Here is a 7,498-nt window from a genome sequence, read left to right as displayed (position 1 = left end):
CAGCAAGTCCTAGGCTCTGTGGTTTAACCCACAGCACCACAGATGCCATTAAAATTGATACAGTGTTTAATACAGAACCCAATCACAGTAAACAAGTTTGAAATTATTGAGTTTTCAGTCGAAGATATATGTATGCTTAAATTCCTCCCATTGAACCAGTGAGGCTTCAAAGGACTTAACTGATTTTCACAAATGTTAAAACTTACTAACCAAGGTACAGAGTGGGCTATTTCCTTCCTTCCTTCCTTCCTTCCTTCCTTCCTTCCTTCCTTCCTTCCTTCCTTCCTTCCCCAAACAAGCTAAACCCCTTACTAAAAAAATACTTTTTTAATGTATGTTTTTGGTTAGTTCCCCCACCCTCTGATTTCTTTGGACAACTATTTTAAACACTGGAAAAGATGCCAAAATATTGTTCCCCTCTACTTGAAATGGTATCCTTAGCAACAGACCAACAAAAGGCCATTCACCTGGACCAGACTGCATTATTATAATTTCAATAATTCTATTTTGAGGATAAAATCTTCTACTTACAGTTAACAATGACATTGAATATACAATTTAAATTCCCAAGTAAAGCAGTTTGATGTGCTTTATAATCCTATTCAGCACAAGAAAGTAATTCCAATTGAATTATTTTAAAGAGATGTTTCATTTTTTCATTTTTTAAAGGAGCTTGTCAAGGAAATTTGTAAATAAATGGTAGTTTTAGATAGTTAGCTCCTTTGTTTAAGACATTCAGCCTAGAATATGGTTCTAAAATGCAAATCATTATTATCTGAACTCACGATGGACACATTTTTCTAAGCTCACCTTATAATTAGTTCAGGTTTTTCTCAGCAAACTCTTAGAAAATATGGTGCCAGTCTTAGCAATTTCTGAGAAAGCTCAGAAGACAAAGCCTAGACCTTAACTCTCCTTCCACCCCCAGAAAATACAGCAATTATGTGTGTGTAAAAAAGAGCTAACATCGCCAACAATGGAAGCTTTTAAAAACCAAATGGCTGCACAATGGCTGGAGCCAAGAGATGGAGACCATGGGTTTCCCCACTCCTGGGCTTTGGGGAGCATATACACAGCACAACTGCAAGTTTCTTTTTTCCACAAAAAAGTACCTTCATGAAGCAGGAACTCCCATTATTCATCACAGGCCTTGCAATCAGTAACATAAACTTTATTAGCAATGCCACTACTGTACACTTTCTGGATGGAACTGAACTCTGGCAAGGTCTTCTTTGTAGTGGTCCCCCATTTAGGGAATTCCTGTAGAAGTGAAGGTTTTCCGTTCCCTTCATTTTTAACATTTGGGTTATTCTTAACTTTCTTGTTGTTCCAGGTATTTGGTGATTAAAACACATTGTTTATGGAACCCTGAAAATTTAAGCTGTAAATTTATATATTCCATCTTGTTTTGTTTTCTGCCTTGAGTTTCTTTGGAAGGAATGATGCCTCCTAAAAAACCGCCAACAGTTAGGATACTTTTAGATTGCATCTGAGAAGTGGTATTTGCTTAAATCTTTTGTCTGAGAAAGCTCTTGATGTTATTGAAATCTAATGGGAATGCACTATGCTGTATTGCTGACCTAAGATGGAGAGACCAAATTTTGAAACATTTTATGCATTCACTGAGCACAATGAATAATTGACCTGAAATTCAAGGATGTAGTTCAAAAGGACACTTAAATAGCTGAAGTACAATAAGGCTAATGACCTTTTGATAACCACTGATGGAGAGGTAAAATCCCAATGTAAAACATGTTTTGAAGAGGGAGCTGATGGCAGCCTTGCATTAATTATTAAATATCAAACTATATCTCAAAAGGGCATGTGGACGGATGATATATTTTTAAGGCAAGATGAGAGAGAGAGAGAGAGAGAGAGAGAGAGAGAGAGAGAGAGAGAGTTCTCATCTTAGCCAGAAAGACCAATAAGCAAAGCCTGATTATATGAAATATACATATTTTATTTCCCTTGAATAGCAGATTACAAAAGTAGAAACAAAAATATTTAAATATAGCTAAGATTATTTTTAATTTATGAATAGTGATATACCTAAGTATTTCCATGCCAGTTCTATGAGTTTCACACACAGAACAGGGATTTGTTAAAATCCACATGTTGTGTCTCAGTTTATGAGAGTATCTAACATTCATAAACTATACAGCACATTGAATTCCACAAACTGTCATCTGGCTTAGACATAGGTACATTCCCAAAGACTGCTATATATAGATGTAGCACCTCCATTAGTGAGACTATTATGGGAAACAGAAAACATTGGGGAGAGAGCTATTTTTGGAGTAGAATAAACACAACACCATTTTCAAACTATTACAATCAGTGTGAGCGTGCGTTTTCCTCATACCAAATGACCCAAGAGGGTGACATTGTCTCTGTCTTCAACCAAAAGAAAGCAGTGATCAACCTATCTGCAGCCCAAGATAGGAAAAGATGTGGTAAGGAAATACCTAACTTCTTTAAAGGAATTCAAATCTCTATGTCCTGATGAGCTTCACCCAACGGCACTGAAGGAGCTTGTGGATGCAATCTCAGAACCACTGCCTATAATATTTGATAATTCTTGGACAATAGGGGAGGTGCCTGCAGACTGGAGGCAGGTGAATGTAGTTTCCATTTTCAAAAAGTGAAAAAGAAGAAGACCCAGGCAACTACCGACTGGTCAGCTTGATGCTGATATCAGGAAAGGTTCTAGAGCAGGTAATTAAACAGCCAGTTTGTAAGCACTTAGATGCATTGAATATCAAGATCCAGGGTGGGTTTTTCAAAAGCAAGTTATATCAGATGAATCTCATTTCATTTTTTGGTAGAGTTACAAGTTTGGTAGATCAGAAGAATGTATCTACAAAAATATAATGTGGATTCAAGGGAAGTCATAGTACAGCTGTATTCTGCTACTGCGAGAGGAGGTTGCTGGACTAGATAGGAATTTGGCATGATCTGTCAGGGTTCTTCATATGTTCTTATCACAATGAAGATGGATGGTAAAAATGAGATACTCTGAGTATCTACAAATAATCACTTTAAGGTTCTACGCTGAAGTTGTATCCCCCTGCTCTCATTTTCATGAATCCTTCCTTTCATGATGGCTGTTTTCCATTAAAATTTTGTAGTGGCTACCATGATGGCCTGTAATTCTAACCATAAAATTAGATTACCGGAAACATGGCAGTTGCTTCTGCCTCACAGTTCTTCCCAAGATCATGTAGTATAACACAGCATGTGACGTGACACTCTCACAGTATGGTGCTATGAAATATGCTACTGGGGAGAAGGGGCGCAGAATTATATAATGGTAGCATCTTTTTATCTGTTGTTTTGTCTAGCTCTGTCATGAGCAGGCTTTCAGATTCCATTGATGAATTGATTCCAGGTCCTAGGGACAGTATGTTTTCTGCAGTGGCCCCACATCTTTGGAATGAACCCAGGGTCTGTTGGAGACTGTTGTTACAGTCCTTTAGGAAAACCGTCAGGGCCCATTTGCCTTCTGCAGCTATCTCCTGAGTTGTTTTATTGCATGGCTGCCTAATTATCTTGCATTGCAGGTGTTTGGAACTTTTGGACCTCCAGATATGGCTGAGCCGCGGCTCCTATTATCTCTGTCCATTGATATTGCTTGTTAGGGTTGATGGATGTTGTAACTTAAGCAACCTCTGGAGGGCCAAAGGTTCCCCACCCTGTTCTGTTTGGTTCTAATACTCATGGGCTAAATGGCGACCGCAGCGTCTGGAAACAAACAGTCAGGTCATGTATCCATAGCAGTGACCAGAGGAGGAATAAGTACTGAGAGGAGCGTGGAAAGAAAAAAGAAGAAGAAACACCATGGTGCATCTGCAGGAGCACAACTGGACGCCTTCATCTGTCCCAGCTGCAACAAAACATGTCTCTCCTGCATCGGTCTCTACAGCCACAACAGGTGCTGCAACCTTTCCATAAGCACACTCCTCCATTGTCTCCCAAGACAAATGGATGCCAACAACACATCCACCCACCCATGATTACTGGTTTTTAGTGAGTGGCGGGTTTGTGTTTTTATTTCATAAGCTGCAATGAGAGATGTTTTCCCCACAAAGATGGCCTCGAAATATTTTAAATATCATTATGATGAGGTTGAAAGGAAATGCAACTCAGCTTACAATGCTGCCCTTTCCTTTATCTGGTATTGATGCCCACTAAGCCAACTTTCATTTTTTAAGAGTTCTGATTATGGCGCATGGAATATAGCTCGTTGCTTCTCAAAACGAATAGGATACTTTAGAATCAGACGTCAACATGATGAATTGCCGCTAATGAGCTACATATCAAATACATTTTTCACAAAAAGGAGTATCAGGGAAATTGTAACCTGCACCCATAAATTGGGAAATGAAGTAAATGATTCATTAGGGGTTATTTTTCCTTCATAGGTATTAGCGTATAGATATTTACTTGTCCAATTTATATTACAGCATTTATGGCCTATATGCAAGTGATTTCTTTCCTGTTTTTAACATTTAATGCCCATCAAAATCTTGAAGCACAATCTGAAAGAAAAGCATTGGGTTACAGCCTGGTTGTACAGTGGATGCTGGTCCATTAGGAGGAATAGGGAATTGCCTCACCAACCTCAGTTGTCCCCACCTGCCTGCCTTCTTACTTGCAGCTAGTCTAGTCCAGGGATGTGGTTAACGCCTTGGACTCAGAAGAGCAGCTCTTTGGAAGCTCTTTGGAAGCTCTTTGGAAATTGTTCATTTTTTAACACATCTGCCACATGATTTAGCAAGAAGAGTCTACATAGAGATGCATATGCAGATGAATAATCAAATGGGAGGAATGCTGAACAATGAAATTTTCAAATATTCACCATATGATTGATGAATCATCAAGAATTGTAAATATGGTATTGTGCTTACAAACAGCTTCCATATTTTGTACAACTATAACATATGCACACAAACACAAGTTGAATCCGATTATATGCACTTCTTATTTTGAAACTCATAGGTTTAAGCAATGTGGTTTTTTGTGATAGTATTCAATGTTACAGAATACTGGGACCTCTTTCTTTTGTTGCTGACCATAGAAGCCATTTTGTGTTGACATCTATGATGCTTATAGCAAGGTAAGTGTACAAAGTCCTGGGTTGAAGCATGAGACACCATGTAGGAATGCAGCTGTATGTTTTTGCAATATCACAGCCTATTTTGTGTTAATGAGAAGGTTGAAATATAGCAATTTCTATATCAATAACTTAGTTTTCTATCTTGTCCACTGGAGGTTAGAGGGTACCAACTTCCATTACAAAAAAATAAATTCATTTTGCAAAACCTCAAATTGCATTCACGGGTGTCGTATGCATTCCTAATGTAGCATTTTTGCACCGTGTGTGTGTGTGTGTGTGTGTGTTTTGAGTCAATGTTTTTATCTTAGTAGCAACAGCAGAAGGAGTAGAAGCAGCAGCACTGATACTTCACATTTCAATCATCCTTCATGGTGAGCACAAGTTATTAACTCATATTTATTTCCTTCAGCTCCTGTGGCTTAGCCATATGTCATCCTCTTGTTCCATTTTGTCAAGATCACAAACTTGGGAATAATTGCTGTAGCTGAGATTCTCACCAAATCAACAAACCAATGGATTCTACTGTCTCAAGCGCAGCAGGTAACCTTCTGCAGAACTCTTAGCTTCTTAACTCAACAAGTTGAGTCGCAATCGGTGACAGAAAAGAGTGAGCACGCATGCCTTGTTAACCATGAAGTATGAGAAAACAGGCAGAAGCAAAAAAAAAAAAGCCACAACAAAAACAAACCTGTGAAAATTTAATAGGCCACTTTTATTTTTTGTACAACAATGAAACAAGCAGAATGCATACCTAATTTTGGTACAAGAAAGAAATGTTTCGGTGCATTTCTGGGTTGCAGTCACAAAGGGTGTTCTCCTTCATGGAGAGCACGCGTTGCGGAGGGGGCCGACAGGACACTCCAAAGTTGTGGGGCGGGCTAATTGATCGTTGGCCACAGATGTGATTGGGCTTCCCTTGTTGTTGGGAAGAAGCTAATGTTGCCATTTGTTGATTGACAGCCAGAAATACTAAAACTCCCTGCACGAGGCGTAGAGCTTTCTCTTTTTGCCCCGTGCATCGGATTGCCCATCCCACCCTCCCTATGTTTAGGGTTGTTCGCTTAGACCTTGCTATGCCTATCATGGGGTCATCTGCTCTTGGGGCAGTGGCCCGGTATGAATTTTGTCCATCTGGCTGATTGGCTGTGGCCATTTGGTTTTTGCCTACTGTATAGCAAATCGCCACAACTTGTAAGGTTGCTGTTAGGCATTGGTTTATGGTTTGGTTGGTTGAGGGGCATGGATTGGCTGTGCCTGCCCCTCTAATGCTGCTGCTGCAAGGGATTCTGTTAAAGGAATACAGGGGCTCACTATTGTTCACCTCTGCTTTTGTTCACCCTGTCAAGGGGCTTGGGACATGCAAGAGCCCCTGGTTGCATTTGGGGAGGGCTGAGGGCAGCTTCCCTGCTCCGTCGCTACCCCCAAGTGTAATCCCCTTTTCTGACTTTCGAGGGCGTGCGGAATGTCAGTCTGTCCCCCATGGGGGGGGCAGATAGTCACAACCAATGCCTAAGCAACCACTCACATTTTTGTATTTTAATAAAGTTGTGGCCAAAATTATGCCAAAAACCTTAAACAAAATTTCTGTGTGATGTGTGAGTTATTGGAGTGGCCCTGGGGACCTCGACATGCAAATGTGAGAGAGCATTTTTTTTCATCTTGAACATAATATGCATTGTCAAACTTAATTTTTCTGTAATAGAACAGTAGTCATATTGAATGCTGATTGGTACAAAGATGGGATAAATATCAATGCAACAGAGGATGGCCAGAAAGAATCTAAAGATTGTCATGTCCTGTATCATTCATGTAGGAAAGGAAGCAATCCTAGCTCAGTATTAGGGCACATGCTTTACATGCAAAATGTCCCTCGCCTAATTCCTGTAATGTCCAGTCAAAAGGGTCAGCTAGCAGAGTTCTGAGACTCTGGAGAACTTCTGCCAATCTGAGTAGAGCAGTAGACCACAGTGAGACAGATGGACAAATAGTCTGTCCTGATATAAGACAGCTTTAATATGTACTTACACTAGATGGTAGAACCCATACAAGCATACCACCCAGTAAATGCAGATGCTGCCAGCTTTCGAATAGTGGATCTGACAACATTCAGGCTCCTTAAAGCCCCATCCTATTCTATTGCTGCCACACATTCATAAGCCTCATCAAATGAAAATGCAGAGCTAAAAAAGCCAGGCCCATAATTATGGATGGCATATTCTCTGCACCATTATTAAATGGCAGAATCTCATGTATTAATTTTTCTACATATGGCTCAGAGCTGCTATAGTATTATAGGCAGAGTGTTGGATTTGGATAGGGGAGTCTTGCATTCAAATTTCTGCTCCACCACATGAAGTAGCCCCAGCAGTTCACTATCAGTCC

Source organism: Podarcis filfolensis (genome assembly GCF_964270895.1).
Source record: "Podarcis filfolensis genome assembly, chromosome: 4".
Taxonomy (NCBI): Eukaryota; Metazoa; Chordata; class Lepidosauria; order Squamata; family Lacertidae; genus Podarcis; species Podarcis filfolensis.
The sequence above is the reverse complement of the archived record's forward strand: the minus strand, read 5'-3'. Positions refer to the sequence as shown.